The 20998-nt window shown below is 33.8% G+C and overlaps 1 protein-coding gene and 1 long non-coding RNA gene across 3 annotated transcripts in view; one reads left to right on the top strand and one right to left on the bottom strand.

Annotated features, from left to right (window-relative positions):
* Positions 1 to 20998, top strand: part of GLRA2 (glycine receptor alpha 2) — a 304778-nt gene that overhangs the window by 266249 nt on the left and 17531 nt on the right. The window lies entirely within an intron of this gene.
* Positions 18047 to 20998, bottom strand: part of LOC141561028 (uncharacterized) — a 45953-nt gene continuing 43001 nt past the window's right edge. Inside the window, exon 5 of the long non-coding RNA XR_012487938.1 lies at positions 18047 to 18204. This is a non-coding gene — a long non-coding RNA (uncharacterized LOC141561028). The remainder of the gene's footprint in view (positions 18205 to 20998) is intronic.

Genomic DNA, 20998 nt, shown 5'->3' with positions numbered 1-20998 from the left:
GACTGATGTTCAGGATAGAGAGTAAAACTGAATACATAAATTGATTGTCATCTGCTTTTAAATAATAATCGAAGGGATAAGAGAGATAAGATCATTGCAAAAGCAGGTCTGATTCTTCATGACTCCATTTGGGTTTTTTTTTTGGCAAAAATAGTAGGATGATTTGCCATTTCTTTCTTCAGTTCATTTTACAGATGAGGAGATTAAGGCAACCAGATTAAGTGATTTGCCAGGGTAATATAGCTAGGAAGCTTCTGAGGACAAATTTGAACTCAGGAAGATGAGTCTTGCAGACTCCTAACTTGACACTCGATCTACTGCACTACCTTGCTGCCCAAGAAAGAGGATACAGAAGATTCATTGGTGGAAGGAAAAAAAGAGAGATATTAACACACAGCCTTGGGATACACCCATAGGAAGGGCTTGGAACATGGTGATTTATTCACCAAATAATTATCAATAAACCAACAAGCATTCATTATTACTTCTACTATGTGTCTAGCACTGTGCTAGCACTAGAGATATAGAAAGTTGTTAAATGCAAAGTAGTCTTGGGAGACCATTGTAATTGAAGTGAAAGGAGAAGATTTTAGTAGGAGTTTTACATGACATGTATGCTGAAAGAAGAGTACAACAACTTAGTCATGGGAAATGGTGAGTATAAAAGCAAGGATATGTAGTTAGAATATCATGGGAGAAATAGGAAAAAGTTAATTTGGCTCAACTCTGCAATGTGGAAATGATGAAAAATGTTCAATGACAAGTCCATAAACCTAGACTATTACATAGGACTTTAAAAACTAAACAAAAGTCTTATTTTTTCTGGAGACCATTAGAAACCATGGAACTTGGTTGATTATGGAAATCACATGGTCAGATCTGAACTTTAAAAAAACAGCAGGAAGAATAATCAGGAGCCTACTGCAAAAATTTAGGTGAGAAGGGCAACTAGATGGTACAGTAGATAGAGGACCAGCCCTGACTTCAGGAGGACCCGAGTTCAAATCTGGTCTCAAACACTTAACACTTCCTAGCTGTGCGACCCTGGCAAGTCACTTAACCCTTAACTGCCTCAGAAAAAAAAATTAGGTGAGAGGGGATAAGGATATGACTAATAGCTTGGGTTTTTTAATTCAGAGAAACTATCAGATGTGAGAAAGATCTTGGAGATCTAAACAGCAAGATTTGGCAACTGATTAGATCTATGGGTGAAGAATCACTAATAATACCAAAGTTATGAATCTAATAAATGAGAAGTATGGAAGTGTGTTTGATAGAAATAGAGAAATTTGGAAGAAGAAATGGTCTGGGGGGGAAATGAATGAGTTTGGTTTTTTGACATGTTGAATTTAAGGTGTCTCTGAGACATCCAGTTTGAAATACGCAATAGACAACAGATAATATAGATCTAAAGCTCATGAAAAAATTGGAGCCTCTCTGTTTGTCTGTCTGTCTCCCTTTGTGTGTGTATGTATATGGATATATATGTGTGTTGCATACTTATATACATTTGCATGCATACATGAATATACATATATGTAAATGTATATATAAATGTATATACAGTGCTTTAATCATATGTATAAGATAATAGTTACACTCATTTTAGCTGGCAAGGGTAATGAGAGAATGTAATGCCCTCAATCAGAACCTTGGATAACATCCACAGTTAAGGATGCAATATGCATGAGCCAGCAAAAGATATGGGGTTGTCGAGCAAAGAGAATAGTGATGATTATATATAGGATAAAACAAGAAAGATGAGGACTGAGAAAATAAACATGTTTGGCAATTAAGAAATTATTGGTAACTATAGGAGAGAACAATTTTAGTTGAGTGATGAGATCAGAAGTTATATTGCAAAGAGCTGAGGAAGGAGAGGAGTAAAGTAGAAACAATAAATTTTTTCAAGGAGTTTGCCTCCTTCTGGTGTATATTTTTTTAAGGATTCTGGTGTATATTTTTTAAGGATACAGGGTGTGTAAAAATGTTTGAAGGCAATAAAGAGAGAATGTACCTGTAAATAGAAAGAATTGAAAATATGGGCCTGAGAAGAAATAGTTGATCTGCAAATAGCTGGAGAAAACAAGAAGAGTTTGGATCACACTCATGTATAGGGATTGACCTTGCCATTGAAAAGAATAATTTCTTAATCAGAGACTGGGAAAAAAAGGATTGTTTTACCAAGATGTTTTGAAATGAAGAAACTAGGAGAGACAGTAACTAACATAAAATGGTCTTCATTTTCCCAGTAAAGAGCATGCTTTACTCATGATTTGTATAACGATAACAAAAAAAGTTCTTAAAATAGATTATCTAACTTCTTTACACACAGAACAAGAAAATAACATCAAAGATTCAGCAGATAGAAAGGGGAGGAAAAGGAAGGGGAGAAGAAAACTTGTGGGATCCTTGAAGAGTAAAGAGGTCTGCAATAATTTCTATGAATAGTAACCTAGGAAATCAATGAGAAAAACAGAAAAGGACTACCTTGCTGCAGTGAGTTAGAGAACATGAATGAGCATAGTATTTTATATTATTGTTCCAGGAACTAAGAATGTCCTGAAATGTTATTTCACCTGAAGTCATTTTTTTGTGTGTGTGAAACTACATGTATGATGTTATCAGTATACCTGTCATTTATGGACTAAATGATTTTCACTTCAAACTGCCAAACATCCTCTGTTCTAGTGGGCACTAGTTTTCATCATAAGATTATATTATGATGTGGAAACACATTCATAAAAACTCCTTTGGATTAGCTTGCCAGAAAGTTTGAATTCACTGTGATGATAATTTTTCTTTGTATTATGAGCAATTTGCTGTAAATTATTTTTATAGTAACTTAGGTTTGTTTGTTTGTTTCATTCAAGATTTAAATGTGTGAGTTATAATAGCGACTTAAGCTAAACAAAGTTAATCTTAACAATACAATGGTAATATCTCAATGCACATTAAGTGGAAGAAGGATCACTTTGCAAGATTGCCACATTAAATATATCATCTATCCTTAGTGCCTTGATTACAAGGTGCTTGTCTATATGAAGTTGAGTTATCTTTTAGCTATCCATGAGAGATGCCTTAGAGATCATTTCATCCAAACTCTTCATTTTATGGAGGAAATCCAGAAAATCAAGTGACCCGCCTAAGATCACCAAGGGAGTAAATTGTAGAAATGGAATTTGAGTTGAAATTCTCTGACTTTAAAGCCAATCCTTTTTCTATTATACTTTGCTGCTTCTACTAAATGCTTTTCTGTATGTATTATGAGAGAGAGAGAGAAAGAGAGAGAGAGAAGAGGAAAAGGGAGAGGAAGAGACAGAGAGATACAGACATAGACAGGGAGACAGACAGAAAAAAAAAAAAAAGACTGAAGAGACAGAGACAAAAAGATAGAGATAGAGGTAGACAGACACAGATAAAGATACAAAGAGAAAAAAAGAGTACAGAGACAGAAACAGAGACAGACATATAGACAGAAAGACAGAAACAGAGACAGACAGAGAGAGAATCAGAAATACCCAAAATAAAAGGTATTTTTGAAGGTATTTCATTTTTTATACCATAAAAGATTTGGGGGACATGCTATATTTAGATGCTTTGATGAGCCTTGGTTCTTATGTGTGCAGGGTTGTTTTCTATCAGTACACACCATAAACCATCCATAATTTTCATCTTTACTTTTTGTCTATTTGTACCCAACACCTTGCATGATGCATGGCATATAGCAGGTGCTTAATAAATGCTTATTAATTGGTGGGTTTCCCTAGATCTATTTACAGCTACACAAAGTAGCCAAAAATTGATTAGTTTATGGTAGAGAGAAGACATTGTTTGGTCTACATTTGTGGCATAGTATAAATTTTTACCATTTCATAGTACAAACTTGCATTTCACTGAATACAGTTTTCTATTCATTTGCCATTGTTTTATAATAATTCTGTGCCTATGTGAAATAATTAATTATGTAAGTTTTTATTGAAATATAGAGACAGCTAGGTGGCTCAGTAGACAGCAATGGACCTAGAGTCAGGAAGATTTTCCCTCTCCCATAAATCCTCTGTAGAAAAAACAGTCAGCTTCTTGTAAATCTTTTCTTTTTCTTTAATTGTATTTTATTTTTTCATATACATGCAAAGATAGTTTTAAACATTCACCTTTGCAAAACTTTGCAAAAATGTTTTCCTTGCCCCCCTCCTCTATCCCCAAGATAACAAGCTATGATGTAACCTTCTGCATCTTTTAGTTATATAAACTATATAATCTGGGTAGAACAGTGGATAAAAAGCTGGTCTTGGAGGCAGGGAGAATGGAGTTCAAACCCAGCCTCTTTATATGACTCTTATTCATTCACTTACTCCCTAGCTGGGATTGATTATAATATTTATGTCCCAAGGTTGCTGTGGGGATGATAAGATAATGTTTCTAAAGCACTTTGAAAATATTAAAGCATTATCTAAATGACAGTTATGATTTCAATGATTATGATTATTGTAGGTGCTGTGGTAACGAATAGAGTTCCAGGCCTGAAGTCAGGAAGATTCAACATCTTCAGTTCAAAACTAGAATACTCTGTATGACTCTGCGCTAGTCACTTAACCATGTAAAATTAACTAGAGAAGGAAATGGCAATCTACTCTGGTATCTTTGCAAAGGAAATCCTAAATGGGGTCCAAAGACTTGGTCACAACTGAACAAAAACCAAAAATAATTATTGAAATTATCTGTGTAACAATCAAACTTCACATCTATTTATTATCTCTTAGTCACACTTTTTATACCTTTGTAAAAATTGCTGTCAGGAAGCAAATTTTGAGTAGGACTTCCCAACAATCTGCCAACATTTTCAGCTTTCCTCCTCTGCTTTTCAAAAGGATTGGCCTGTTTGAAGGGTTTGCCAATGTGCTTGTATTATGTTCTGTGCCCATGAAATGAACCTTGCAAATATTTCATTTTCAATCCTTTGCCAATGCTTGTACCTCAGACATCTGGCTAGAAAAACCTAAGGGCACAATCTGCTCATACTGCACAATGAGAGGGAATGAGGGGCATGAGTGCTATTTTTCATATGTGACATGAAAAACTAAAGGGCAGTGTTTAAATTATGTCTTCTTAACCCTACTCATTTGGTGCCATGGAGCTCAAACATTTGTTTACCATCAGGGAAAAAAACATTATGCAGACTTTTCAATCAATAATTGCACAGATTTCTTAACATATATCTGAGAATAACCATTCTGTCCCTCTCAAAAATGTTTAAATTGTCTTTAAAGATACTAATCAAATGGAAGAGCATGAAACTCAGAAAAGGATCTTTCATTCTTACTTAGGACTTACTTCTTAATGTTGTGTATTTTGCATAATATTATTAGAAACCTGTCTTACATAAGTATGTATGTCCCTAAGCATCTCATTTAGCATGTTCCCCATACAGAACATTTTTAATAAATGCTTCTTGAATTTGCATTTGCATTTTTTAAACAATGTAGTATGCCAGAAAAATTGTGGGAGCTATTAGAAGAACATCTGGGATTAAGGCTGAGTTCTGCCATTTACCAGTTGTGGGCCTTTAAAAAAAACCCTCTATTTTCTCATGTGGAAAATAGAAATGATATTAACAGACCTGCCTACCTCATTGGATTGTTGAGGAAAGCAGTTTGTAAATTTAAAGACATTATAAAATGTGAGTTCTTTCTATCTTAGGTTCCTTGAATCCAAGGGTCTTTAATATGTATCATGGACCCCTTTGACAGTTTAATGAAGACTTTGAACTCCTTTTTAGGTAAAATTTAAAGGATTGGAAAGCAAAATAATTATACTGAAATACAGTTATAGAAATATTTTTAAAAACAAGTTCATGAGAGCAGCTAGGTGGCACAGTGGATAGAGCATCAGCCCTGAAGTCAGGAAGACCTGAGTTCAAATCTAACCCCAGACACTTAACATTTCCTAGACCCTGGGCAAGTCACTTGCCCCCAAATGCCTCAGCAAAACAAACAAAAAGTTCATGGACCAAAGGTAAAAAATCTCCGCTTTAATAGAAAAGTCAATTGTATCAATTTGAGAAAAGTATGTTTGTGTGTGTGTGTGTGTGTGTGTGTGTGTGTGTGTGTGTGTGTGTGTGTGTGTGTGTGTGTGAATAATGGCTCTCAGTGCCTTTATCCACATGAATATATTATCTAAGTCTTTCGATGTTTCTAATAAATTCATTCCTGACATACAGAAAAAAAAAAAGTCTTTAATAAATCTTAGAATATTAAAAGGGACCTTAAAAATCCAGCTAGTTCACTTGATAAACGAGGAAACTAAATGATTTGGCTATGGCTACCCAGTGTTAATAGCAAAACTAGGATCAGAACCCAAGCCCCTAGGCTGCCAGTGTACCATACTTTCTACTTTACTAAGCTAATTAAACTATACTAATAACTTAATAATAAACTATATAATAATATGATTTATCACCAGAGGTCAATTCAACTCAGCTAGATAATGCAGTGGCTAGAGCTCAGGACATAGAATCAGGGAGACTTAGGTTCAAATCCAGCCTCAGACCTTTACTGCTGTGTGATACTGGATAGTTCTTTTAACCTTTGTTTGCCTCAATTGTAAAATAGAGAAAAAAAAATCCCCTACTTCCAAGGGTGGTTGTGAGAATCCAAATATGATGGTATTTGCAAAGCATTTAGCACAGTGTCTGAAACATCGTAGGCAATTAATAAATGTTTCCTTCCTTAACATTAAAGCAAAACCCCATTTAGGGGGCAGCTAGGTGGCTCAGTGGATAGAGCACCAGCCCTGAATTCAGGAGGACCGGAGTTCAAATCTGGTCTCAGACACTTAACACTTCCTAGCAGTGTGACCCTGGGCAAGTCACTTAATCCCAGCCTCAGAAAAAGAAAAAAAAAAAAAAAAAAACGTTTAATTGAATCATAGGTTCAGTTCTTATCACCGGAATTCCCTATTATGCCGTTGATTATTGTAGCAATGAGAAACCTGAACCAGGAGCTCCCAAAATAAGAATTCTTAATTTTTGTGTCATGTCTCCCCTTTGTGAGTCTGGTGAACCCTCTGGAATCCTTCTATTAATGCTTCCAAAAACATTCAATAAGTTATATATAATTACAAAGGAAATTCATTACATTGAAATATAATTATAATTAAAAATTTAAATTGATGGATCCTAAGGTAAGAACCCTGTGAGTGTTCTGATTTCATTTCAGGTTCCTCAACCATGAGAAGAAGAAGCCCTTGCTAGATAATGCTAGTGGAGCACAATGAGAAACTGTTAGTTCTATATACACAAGAGTGAAAGATAACCATTCTCTCAGGCAGCTGTTGGAGTGAGTACTTAACAAAGACCTCTCCTAGCTCTGCAAAACACTGTCCAAGATTATATAATGATCAACTATGATAGACCTAGCTCTTCTCAGAAATGTGGTGGTCCAGGACATTCCAATAGACTTGGGATGGAAAATGCCACCCACATCCAGAAAGAGAGAATTGTAGAGACTGAATGTGGATCAAAGTATAATATTTTCACCTTTTTGTTTTTTGTTTCTTTGCTTTTTTCTTGTGTTTTTCTTCCCTTTTGGTCTGATTTTTCTTGCACAACATGACAAATGTGGACATGTGTTTTGAAGGTTATACATATATAACCTATATTGGATTGATTATTGTCCTGAGGAAGGGGGAGGTAAGAGAGGGAGGAATATTCTTGAAAATTATATGTATTTGGGAAAAGAAAATACTATTGAGAAAAAAGCATTTTTTAGAAAGAACATTTTCACCCTTCAATCTAACCTCTTACATTTATTTTATGACCAGACTTCCCAAACACTATCTAGGACTTTCAGATTAGTAGTAATAGCTGGCATTTATATAAGTATTCCACAGAGCACCGTTCACATCCAGGTCAAACACTTAACTGATTATGAAACCTTGGGTTACCCTCTCTCAGCCTTAGTTTAATCATCTGCTACATAGGGATAAGAATATCACTTACCTCACAAGGTTATAAGCATTTGCATGATGGGCACAGATTATAGAATATTTCCAGTGGTAACCTTTGCTCAAAAAGCAACAAAAGAGATACAGTTTTAGAAATGTATGATAAGGAAAAGAAAGGAGCCAGAGTTCTAGCATGTCACTTATATACACATAATGTAGAGAGTGAATAAGCTATGGAATTTGCAGATATAGATTTTCTCAATAGTATTTTCTTTTCCCAAATGCATATAATTTTCAAGAATATCCTCTGACATTTATCACTCATGAAAACATGAGAACATGAAAAAATCACTTAACATACTTCTCCACCTCCTGGGCTTTTGTTTTCTCATTTTCAAAATAATGGTATTGGTCAACATGGCATCTGAGATCTTTTTCAGTTGCAAATCTATGATTCAAAGAATAGAGGTAATTTCCATTATTTTTCTATATTTTAATTGCCTCTACACGAGTTCTTGTGCCTCTAAAGATGTACAGATAAGATATAAGACTCAGATGTTACATTTTCTAACTCTAGTATCTAACAATACTCTTATTTGAACTCATTCCCTAATAATTTAGAAAATTCCCAACCATTCCTGTGAATCCCTTTCCCCAGTCTGGTTGTATACTGCTTCTCCCACACAAAACTCAACACTAGCCCATCCAAGGGTTCCTACTCCAGATCTGCCCACTTCTGCTGTCCCTTCTTAAATAGCTTTATAATTAACAAACATCTTATCTTAAATCGCTTCCTCTCTAGTTCCTTTTATCTTAAGTCCTAGTTGAGAACTGGATCCTTCCTAGTGATCCTGAATCCCTGGCTAACCTTTTCAGTATTAACTATATTTTCTCCTTCTTTTTGACTCACTCATTACACAGTTGGATTAGAATATACATTTCCCTAATTAATATTTTCACACTCTACCATTTATTACTTACTATCACCTATCTTCTGTTCCATTGACTTTCACATTATCTAAATTGATCACTTAATCTAAATCCAAGTAGTCATTAGTACTAAACACATGGATTTTCTTTCTCATTGAGAAAGTCTTCTGCATCTTCTGGATGTCCTCATATTAGGAACTATAATTAACAAATTGATGTTCTTTCAAATATCCTGACTTTCCAGTTCCTCAGCTTTTATGATCTTTCCTAAGCTTGACCCCTTAGTAATCAATTCAACCCTACATAATGTTTTAGTCCTGAATTTCTTGTTCCTTTTTCCTACAACTGAACATATTTTATCTAACCTTAGTCTTTCTGATCTCCTACACTTTGCCTCTTTTGCTCTTATTCATATACTGCAAGAATTTGAGACACATGACAAAACTGTACCAATTAGATCACTCCAAATTTTTATTTTCTTATCAAAACTGGATACTTATTGCTGCAAGACAATACTTCTACTTTTCTCCAATTGATTTCTTATTTCAGTCATCATAATAGCTATTCTAAACCACTTTTTTGTTCTTAATTCTCCTGTGGCTTTCCCCTCACCCAACTTTCAAGACTTTGCTTCTTCATTTGTCTTTTCTTTGTATCATTAGTAATTAGCACAATGGACTTAATAAATGACTGCTTTATTGTTTTATTTATATAATATTTATTATATTAGTATATACTTAATACATTGTATAATTTATGATACATTATATTACATATTATAACATTTTATGTTATATAATATTACTATTATCATAACTGATAATTGAGAAAGTGGATAAATAAAATCAACAGTATTCTCCATACCTCATTTTATCTATAAAAATTAAGTTTTCTTCAAGTTTTTTAGGATTTTATAAGGAATATAACTAACCAACTTTGAAATTTTCCTTCTTTACTTTTAGCCATTTCTTTCTTTGTTCTTCATAAATGGAGTTTCCCTTATAGCAAACAGTACTTGATATACTAGATAACAATGTCAGGTCTAGGAAAAGTTGTTTTGTTTTGTTTTTTAAATAAACTAAAGGATGAAAAAAGGGCATAGATAATTTACAAACTAAATAATCCTGAATAAGGATTACTAGACCATGTTTTTAATTCACTCACTCACTTTTAATAGCCCTTTGGAGCAACAACCAAAAGTGTCTCCTGAAATTTTGTGGCTTTGATCTGTCACAATAATTACCAAGTTTAAAATTAAAACTAAAGTTCACATTCATTAGAAAAGAGTTTAGTTACCAGAATCATTTAGAATTGAAGAGGAATAAGCCTTGCCAGATTAAGTAGGTTTCTAGTTTCTGTTTAACATTTGGGGGGGGGGGGGGTGAAAGGGGGAGGAGAGATATGTTTGGTCTGCAATTTAAAAAAGAGGTAGCAGGGCAGCTAGGTGGCGCAGTGGATAGAGCACCAGCCCTGAATTCAGGAGGACCGGAATTCAAATTTGACCTCAGACACTTAACAGTTCCTAGCTGTGTGACCCTGGGCAAGTCACTTAACCCCAGCCTCAAAAAAAAAAAAAAAAAAAAAAAAAAAAAAAAAGAGGTAGTTATGTCCAATGGAATCTCTTTTTTTCCAGTGATATGCCCCACAACTCATATATTCTGTGTCTTGTAACACTTCTTAGGGTCACACTTGAACAGATACATTATGTAGCTAACCAATCTCTTCACATCTGTAGAAAAGTCTCAAATCCAAGCAAAGATGTTTCTATTCATTGAATTCAAAGCTCTCAAGTTGAGTCCACTGCAGTGACAGACAGCATTACCAGACTTTTATTACCAGCTGCAGCTCTATATGCTCCCTTCACTGTGAATTGTGATGAAAAGTGGAAGAAAGGGAAAGTGAAATGGGACCACCAAGAAATCTGAGCAGGTCACAAGAGCCCCTTCAGAATGCATATCCTCCTTAGCTTCACCTGATAGAGCCACCCTTTTCTTTCGACTGCAGCTCAAGCACAAGCCCCACAAGCAAGGATTCTTAACCTACTATCTATAAACCCCAAAGGATCTGTGAATACATTTTAGGGGATTTATGACCTTTGGTAACATCTTTAATTTCACTAATCTATAATTTAATTTGCAATTATACTCACTGCATTTTATGCATTCAAAAACATTGAACTGAATAGACACTTAGCCTTCAGGAACATGCCAAAACAATGGTTTCCTGATGCCCTCAGCTATTAATAGTTACCACTCTCTTTCCCAAAATTCATAATATTTAACCACTTTAATATAGTCATACTTTTCATACTTATCTTATTTATGCTTTATATATGTTCTTGTTGTTTCTCCCTTTAGAATACAAGTTCCTTACAAGTAAAGATTCTCTCATCTACATATTGTATATATTTGTATGCATTTCCCAGGACAGTTTTTACCTTAGGGGACACTGAATATGTTTGTTGGTGGTCAATTGGTTGACTGTATGTCTTGGGAACTGAGAGGTTAAATTGCCCAGAGTCACACTACCAATATATATATATATATATTGAATGGAGATCTTCCTGCTTAGCAGCTTTGAGACTAGATCTTTATCTCTATCTATTATTAAAATATATTGAAAATAAATATCTGATTTCACAGAAAGGAAAAGAAGCTCTGAAACCCAACCTGGAGTTGTTTGTGGTGCCATAAGAATAATTCTCTAGGGAGTTCCAGGAGCATCTTGCAATAACAGCTGAGCACAGCTTGTGTTAATGTACAACCTGTTTCCTGAATTCAGGTCAACATGCCAGTCCTGACCTCTTCTCTTGCTAGATTTTTTAATAGCCATAATTGCATTTTTAAATGGAAAGAAAAGGTAACCCAGGACTAAATGGTGTAGCCATTTGACATAGCATCATAAGGTCATAGACTGAGAACTCAAAAATACTTTAGTTGCCTAGACTCTACCTGAAAATTGAATTAAAGAGAAACTCCTTAACAAAATTGAGCTTCTAATAAATAGGCCAAACTCTAAAATAGGCCTTAGAAGAACGTTTGTTGACATTAAAAAGACAGTATTAAGAGGCATGATGGAACAGGTCTGGAGTCCCCTGCTGCTAAGGAGGATGAGATTAGTGGATTTCTTGAATTGTGGAGTACTGAACTGCAGGAAAGTTAAAACCAATCAGGTTTCTGAATTCAATCTGGTATTAAACAACAGGTCAAAACTGCCATAATAATAAGTCTTGGGATTGACAATTGCTCTTGAAGCCTGGGTAGGGATAGCCAGTCTCTTCAAACAAAAGGAAAAAGGGCAAGAGAGACAGAGGCCAAGAGAAACAGAGCCATAAATAAAAAAACAGATAAATAAATAAATAGATGATCAAACAAATATACAAATAAATAAATGAATGGATAAATAAATAAATGATCAGATAAATATATAAATGAATGAATGAATAAAAATAAATAAAACAAAAATGTAAACATTTGAAACATTTTTAAAATTAAAAGTGACAAAAAATTTAAAATTAAAAAAACAGCAGAGTCACAAATAAACAGAGAGAGAGGCAAACAGACAAAGAGACATAGACAAGCAAAGAGACAAAGACAGAAAGAGACAGATAGAAGTAATGCATTACTTTTACAATGCCATCTGAATTTCCTCCTAAATTTGACCTTTGGTGGAAAATATATCTGATTCCAAATCAGGATATGTAAAGTGTACTTAGTATCAGTAGAAAGTTATCTCTAAGATATTAAAAATGATGAGATACTTCCACAACCTTTTAAAAATAGTTTATTCAAAGTTTGTTCTTTCCTCTTACCTAATACGAATCCACTTCCCTTTTTTCTCTTGAAGATCACTTATTACATATAATTAAATAATTTCTTCAAATTTATGGGGATGTTTTTTTTTCTTCAGGCCTGTTCTCTTCAATGGCCATATTTTTTATTCTCTTTTCAATACCTGCATTATTTTGAAAACAGATTTTGAACAGTTGTGCTAGATGTGCTGTTGCCTTTTTTGCCATTTTCATTCATAAATTGATCCAAATAGAAAAGTCTTTAAATACGCTATATTTTCCCATAACCATCTAAAGTACATAAAGAAGGAGACTATGTCAAATATGGGGAAATATGTGAATCTGAGTTTCTAATAGATAATTTAACAGTAAGGCAATAATCCTTGGATCTCAAAGACTAAATTAATGGAGTGAAAGTTCTGCCAGATTTCACCCACTGAAAAGTCTTCAAGTCCATGCACTGAAGGATTATGTGTGTCCCATCCAAAGAATAAGCTAAATAAAGTTGATTCAGACCCTTTACCAGAAAGTTAATCACTAAGTTACAAATATATCTGGCCATGACAACCAATGAAGATCATCATTAAAGCATTATTAAAGGCATATCCTCATTGAATATATGGATTAGTATCCTCAAGAGGGAGGGAAATCATGGGCTATTCCTGACTATTATTTTAGTCATTCCTGTCCTCTCAATCTGGATGAATGAATCTACATAAAGAAAAATGAAGCAATTATTCCACACACAAGATTAATCAGGTGAGAAAATACAATTTTACCCATATTTACCCATATTTTTCAAAATTAGTAATATGCCTACTGGCAAATAACCAGAAAATTTGCATTAATGTTTGTGCCCTGTAGATAAACTCTCAATGTTTAACTTGCTTTAAATGTTAATATTTGGTAAATGATAATAGTAATCTAATAATATTTTTACCAATAAAAGTTTTTTACTTTCGTGCTTTATAAAATTTTTAGTATGCCTTCAAAAGCTTCTAAGAAGACAAAAAAAAAAAAAAAAAAGGAACCTCCAGAAGTTGTCTATTCATACATAATTCATGCTTTTATCAGAATAAAGAATAAAAAGGCCCCAGACACCATTTTATATATTATTAGATTATTTTCTCAAAGACTACATTGAGCAGTAATTAAAAACATAGCTATCATGACATCACATTTATTATATTAATAATCATTTAAATATCCCAAAGATCTTGATTTTCCCTTGGTTCTTCAGGGCCACACCAGAGTCTATTCAGAGATGATCTCATTCAAGCCCTTTAGGAAGCAAATTGAAAGCTTCTAGAAAAGAAGTAAACTATTTGCATACAGTGACAAAGTTCAAATAAAAGAAGTAGGATTTGAATTCAAGTCTTCTGACTTCAGATCCAAAATGCTTTACTTTGAGGGAGTAGAATAAAATAAACAAAGATTAATGGACTTGATTTCTATTGCCACACAGTAAATGAAATACAATGTGGAATAATGAATTGGAAGTTGGCCTTAGAAACAGGAAGACTGTCATGTATTGTCTGTGTGACCTTAGGGACAGGACAAAACCTATCATTTGGTCTTAGGTTGACTTGCATTGGTACAAAAAAAAAAAAATCTGCTTATGGAGTTCCCTACACCAAAACTGTAGTATTCTATAGAAATCCTATCATACAGAGCAGTTAAGTATCAGAGGTTATATTTTAAATAGAGCTCACTAATATGCTATGCCACCTCCATATCAGTTATCAGTTTTACAATTTAATATTGTAAATGATACAAATGTTCATGTGTATTGACATGAAGGAAGTTAGAATTTATATAAAAGCTAATTGATTGATATTTTGATTAGAGTTGGTCACCTCATTGTGTGGTATCAATCTGCTAAGTAATAAATCCTTAATTTTATATAATTTGTTGAGGTTTTTTTTAAATATTTAAAACTAAATTCAAAATAATAAAAAAAATTGAAAAAGACAAAAAAGGAAAATTAGAAAACAAAAAGATAACATTGTCATGTACCCACAGAACATCAGAGAGGATTCAAAATATGTGACAATAAATTTCCATTTCAAGAAAACATATAATAATAGAAGAGATTATATTCATGATCGCCCATCTTTTCTTTGCTTCCTTTGCTTCTTAAATAGGTTATTTCTCTACTGTATACTTCTTACTTTATTCTTTTACTTATATTTTTCTCCTTTCATCCCTACCTCCCCCCCCCCAAGCAGGCTACAGTTAAGCATGGGTATATTTATATATACATACACATACACACACATGCTCACATATGTTTATTTCACATACACATTCATATATCTATCTATATATATATATACACATACATACACACACGCATAATATACGTATGCACTTACACATATATAGAAATTCATCTAAAACTATTAATATGGTTGATGTATAATGTAGATTTCTCTCTTGATTGAATCGTTAAATTTGACTTTGAAATCAATGATTATTAGTCCTACTTTTTTTTTTTTTTCTAATAAATTCTACTCCTGATTCTGGTTATGGTATTTGTATATATCTCTAATTTTCTATCCTTGCTAATTCTTCTACTTTAATTCTGTTCCTTAACTTGCCTTGTTATTACTAAATCTCCCTCCACCAATGTACCCTTCTCTTATCTTCTTCTCCTACCCTTTCCTTCCATCTTTATCCCATTCCCATTCATCTACATACCTCATTTCATTGCCATAAATGTACAAATCCTTTTATATCTCACTTTATTCTTCTCCCCCCTTTTTTTCTTTATAGGTTTTAGAGAGTGCTATATTCTTCATGGTGCGCGCGAGCACACACACACACACACACACACACACACACACACACACATTTATTTAACCTTATTTCTGACATGAATAGGTTTTCAGAACTACCGGCCCTACTCCCAGTGCCTCCATATCAGTTATTTCTCTGAACCTCATTCATATAGCATAATTAATATTTTTACTTTTTCTTAGTTTTGCTTTTTTTAGTCAGATCATACTCAGGTCTGCTCCAATTTTTCTTCTGAATTACCCCCTTATTGATGTCAATCTTAAACATATGGTTTATATTTCTATGTAAAAAAACACAATTTGTCCTTTTGAATGCTTTGGGATTAATTTTTGATGTTGGCTTTTATATGTTAAATTCTCTATTGAGTTCAGGATTACTAGAGACAAAGTTCTGAAAATCTGCGAATTTGCTGAATGTGTTTTTTTCATTCAACATCATGATTAGTTTTGCTAGATATGACTGTTTTAACTATAGGCTTAGTTCTTTTGATTGTCAACATATAATTTCTTTATAGCTGCTGATAAATCCTGTGCAATTCTAACTGTAGTCCCAGCACATTTGAGTATTTTTTGTTTGTTTCTTATATTTCCTTTTTGAGCTGAGGGTTTTGAAATTTAGCAAAAATATTCTTCTGTGTCTTCTATGTAGGATCTCTTTGAGGTGACTATCAGTAGATTTTTTTCTATTTCTATTTTCTCCTCTTGTTCTATCACTTAATGACAATGTTCTTTGATTATCATTATTATTATTATTATTATTTGCTCAGGCAATTGGGGTTAAGTGACTTGCCCAGGGTCACACAACTAGGAAGTGTTAAGTGTCTTTAACCAGATTTGAACTTAAGTCCTCAGGCACATGCTCCTACCTAGCTGCCCCAATTATTATTATTGAACCACCTAGCTGCCCCAATTATTTCTTATATAATTATATCAAGATTCTTTTTTTGGTCCTAACTTTCAGGTAGTCCAATGTTTCTTATGTTTTCTCTTCTTGATCCATTTTCCAGATTTGTTGTTTTTCTTAGATGTTTCATATTCTTTTCTATTTTTCATTCTATTTTGTTTTATTATTTCTTAGTCTCTTATAACTTCATTGGCTTCCCCTTGCCCAATTCTAATTTTCAAAGAACTATTTTCTTCTTTAATATTCTATCTTCTTTTCTAGTTAACATTTCTTTTCATAATTTTCTTGTTTTTATTGGATTGTTTTTTCTTTAAAAAAAAATCCTCCATTTCAATTGATTTTTAAAGTCTTTTGTGAGTTATTTTATAAATTCTTTCTGGGAAGGTAGCCAATTAACATTATTCTTTGGGGTAGAAGAATCCACCTCTGAAGATGAATGCTGATCTTCCCTATTCCCATAGGTTCTTTTTTTAATCTGTTCTTTTTTAAATGAGAATTTATTAATGTAAGCACCTCTAATCCTGGGGGACAGAAGGGGATGATACCCCCAGCTTCACTTTAGCTCTCCCCTCCAGCTCTCCTTTAGCACTCCAGAGATAGAGTCTCTGCTCTAGATAGACTTGAAGCAGCTCTCTGCAGGAAGGGAAGTCAGCTCTCTACAGGAAGAAGAATCTGTCCAAGAAATTTGAGTTGACACAGCAGATCTCCTCCCAGAGAGCTATCTGCAGCTTCTGGAGACAACAGCAGGCTACACAGACCCTCTGTCCGTTACACTCTATTTATTTATCTTAGTATATATTTATCTCCCTAATTGAATACAAGTGCTTGGCTATAGGTAATGTCTCATTATTATCTTTGTATCTGCAGAAATTAGCACTACTTGGGGCACATAGTAAGTGCATAATAAGAGTTTGTTGAGCTGAATAGCATTCAATTAAATATTGAGGAAACTTTTGAACCCCAGACTAAAAGCTCTATCCTCCTTCAAGTGCCTGCAGTCAGCGGTATCCCTGCACTACTGCTTCTGCTTTTACAAATGTGCTGGTTCCCTCTCACCCAAGGCCACATCTCAGCAACCTACGTGGACCTGACATTTCTAATCATCAGAGGTTCCTTCAGTCTTCCTGGATTCAGACCCTGACTCCCCACATTATCCAGGAGGTAAATGATCCTGTGGTTCAGGCTAAGACTCATTCTGAACCCAGCTAGTCCCAGGGCTCCCTGCTTGCTGTTTCTGCAAAGCTAGTCTGGAGGTGTTTATACTTTACACCAGGTTGAACCCCCATCCTAGGCTCTTTCCTTGGTTCTAGGATTGACCCAGGAGTACCTCTGTTCTGCTTTAGTCTTACTTGTTTTTCACCAATCCATATGAAGTCTGAGGCAAAATTTTGTTTTGTTTGTATGAAAAATCTAGAGACTTGGAATTTTATGACCTACTCCACCTATATTTCTAAGGAGGCACTGGGTTGGTTTTTTTAATTTTGTTTTGATTTTCTATTTTAAGGAAATTTCTAATATGCTCATCTAGCATGTAGAACTTGAAATAACTGTGTCCCATGTCATTTAGACTTTTTTTAAATTACATCGTCCATGTTTAGGAAGGCACAATGGAAAGATTTCAGAACCAGCTTTCTAGTAATGAGGGACAAATAGAAATAAGGGATGTATGGAAAGGAATTACTTTGGAGAGAGAGCCATTTATTATTTTTCTCTTGTCTGGAAGTGTATCATCTAGAAAATACAGATAAATAGTCTTGTGTTATAAATCATCTTGTGAATCAAGGACCTGCTTTTGGCTGGAACAAGATTTGGTGACAACTGAAGTCATTTTCTGGCTAAAATGAAAAATGATAACATTACTTCTGTAATCTTGCCCAAAGGGCAGTGAGATCTGTGACTTTAAGAAGTTCATATAAGATAAAAATGAACATAGAGAGGGGAAGGTCAGTCCCACAATGGCCAGAAAGGTATAATGAGAATAATGAAGATTGTAGTATAACATAGTCAGCTAAAATTGAAACTCAGCAATGGCAGATTTGGTGTAAGATTTTGAAGGATGATGAAAGCCCATTTAACATCAACATCAGGGGACAAAGATAAATCCTGCTTTTCAGGCTTCCTTTGTTATAGTGATACATCACTATATACACAGAAGACATATTTAACCTATAATAGAACTGAAATCTTTGACAAAATTCCTTTTCTAGTGTCTTGTTATTCTGCTAGGTTGAGCTGGTATTATTTAAGGCTAAGCCAATGGTGGGCAAATTCTAACAGGTTCTACCACACCGGAAGACTAAAAGGGATCAGAGACAGAATGTCACTTCATAATCTAATTAATAATTTTAGAGAAGGGATAACTAAAAGTCAAGTGATGAGTTATTTGGACACAGGAATGCAAGAAATCATTTGTAAGTGTGAAGAAGATTATAATAGGATCAGTGGAGGAAGCTTCTAACCTGGTAAAATAGTGTTTGTTTTTTTTAAATAATGATCCCCAGTAGGCACAGAACAGAAATAATAATTCAAAACATAACAGCAGTGAAGGTCATCCCTTCTCTGAAATGGATGTGACAGAGTATTAGAATTTTCTAGATAATTACAGACTAATAGAACAGGCTAGAAGGTAAGGAGTCACAGGAAACAGGATATTCCCTGTTTCATAATTTAATCTGAGGAGTCTCTTTATTCTTAACTCTGAGCTCTGACAGATTTTTGCTTCTTCAAAAGACAATTCAATGGAAGATCTCATAGACTTGGATGTCTAACAAGAATTTGGTTCAAGCTTATTTTTTGATACTTATTAGGTATATAGGGACACAACTCTATGACCTTAGTCTTTTCATCTCTACAATGGGAATAAAAATAATAAAAGTACTTATCTCACTTGTTTTTATGAGGAAGAAATGTGATAGTGTATTAGAGGCAGCTAAGTTATTCAGCAAATAAAATACTGGACCTGGAGTCAGGAATACTTGAGTTCAAACTTGACCTCTGAAAGATTAACTATGTGACCCTGGACAAGTAATTTAACTGCCTCAATTTCTTAATCTGTAAATTGAGGATAATAACAGCATCTAGATCCCAAGGTTGTTAGAAGAAGCAAATGAAATAATATTTGTAATGTGCTTTGCAAGCTATAAATACTAGCTTTTGCTACTAGTTGAAGCTCTATATAAAAATGTCATCTCTCATTATTCAGAGACAGGTACCAAAATAAGTCTCAGATTCTCTACCATTAGGAAGAGTGGCAATTTCAAGTCCAGTATTTTTCTGGTTATCAAGGACAATATGTTTAATGTCTTAGTATGCAAGGCATAGATATTCTAAGGCAAAATTATTAATTCAGGCTCTATAAACTTATTGTCACAGAGACCTACTTCTCTCATTACAGAGATGATAACTGAAACCATGTGAAGTGATGAAATCACCAGTGAAAGAGTATAGAGGGAAAAAGAGAAGGCCCAGATAGAACCCTGGTCTTTGAGTGAAATAAAAATATCATTTTTTAAGAGTCAGAGACATCCTAGATTAAAATCAGAATTTAAAATACTGAGTAAGAAACTCAGTATTTCTTATCCTCTCTCTTATACAGTAACAATATTTCATGATAGTTGCTTATGAATGAGATAAATTTCGCCTACTTAATTGTAAGTTCTATGGACATAAAAATAATTCATTTCATTATTATATTTTCATACAGTAAACCTGTGAATACTGAAAATATTATTAAAAATCATTTTACACATGGAAAAACTAAGGCTTGGATAGGCTATATCAACAAGAAAATCAAGTCAGCAAGTATTTTAAAATGCTCACTATAAGCCAAACACTCTGTTGAGTGTCTTCCCCAAAGTGAAATTCAAACCTAAATCTCTTGATTCCAAGTGACCCTTTTGCTGTACTATATTATCTAATCTATTAGACAAGGGACTGAGCCTTCCATGAAAAAAATACTCTTCCTACTCATTTTTTGCCTATTGAATTCTTACCTATATTTCACGGTTTAACACAAATGCCATTTCTTCCCTGAAACTTTCCCTAATCTCCACAAACACTACCATTCTTCATCCCTATAATCTTGGATAACACTTTATTCTTCTCTTATGTGGCAATTATGTTCCCAGTAATGCTATGAGCACTTAGGTATGTGTTAGGTGTCCTCATTAAACTTCAAGACTTACTCTTATCTAAACAAACAAGATTTTCTAAATTAGAATAGAAAAAGCAGGTAGATAATTATTAAATGCCTCCATGGAACAAAATATACATACAAACAATATCAAAAGATTGAAAATAAAAGAAAGTGTCAGAAACTACTATCAAAACAATTTGCTAATAAAAATAGGTCAGAGATATCATTTAATAATTATCTACCTGCTTTAAAACTATGCCAAAAAATCCTGGATAACATATTTCAATAAATCCAAGTGAAAATTGCCCAGATCTGTCAGAACCAGAAAGTACAATGAAAAGAGAAATAACCCATTAAAGCACTTTGAAGGAAACACCAAAATGAATACTGTAAGGAATGGCATAACCTAAACCAAACCTTCCTAACCCAAGAAAAAAATATTAAAAGCATCAAGAAAATAAGAGATCAAGTACTAATAAAAAACAAGGTCAGGA

Source organism: Sminthopsis crassicaudata, chromosome 3 (assembly GCF_048593235.1).
Source record: "Sminthopsis crassicaudata isolate SCR6 chromosome 3, ASM4859323v1, whole genome shotgun sequence".
NCBI lineage: Eukaryota > Metazoa > Chordata > Mammalia > Dasyuromorphia > Dasyuridae > Sminthopsis > Sminthopsis crassicaudata.
This window is presented reverse-complemented; position numbering and strand designations above follow the sequence as displayed.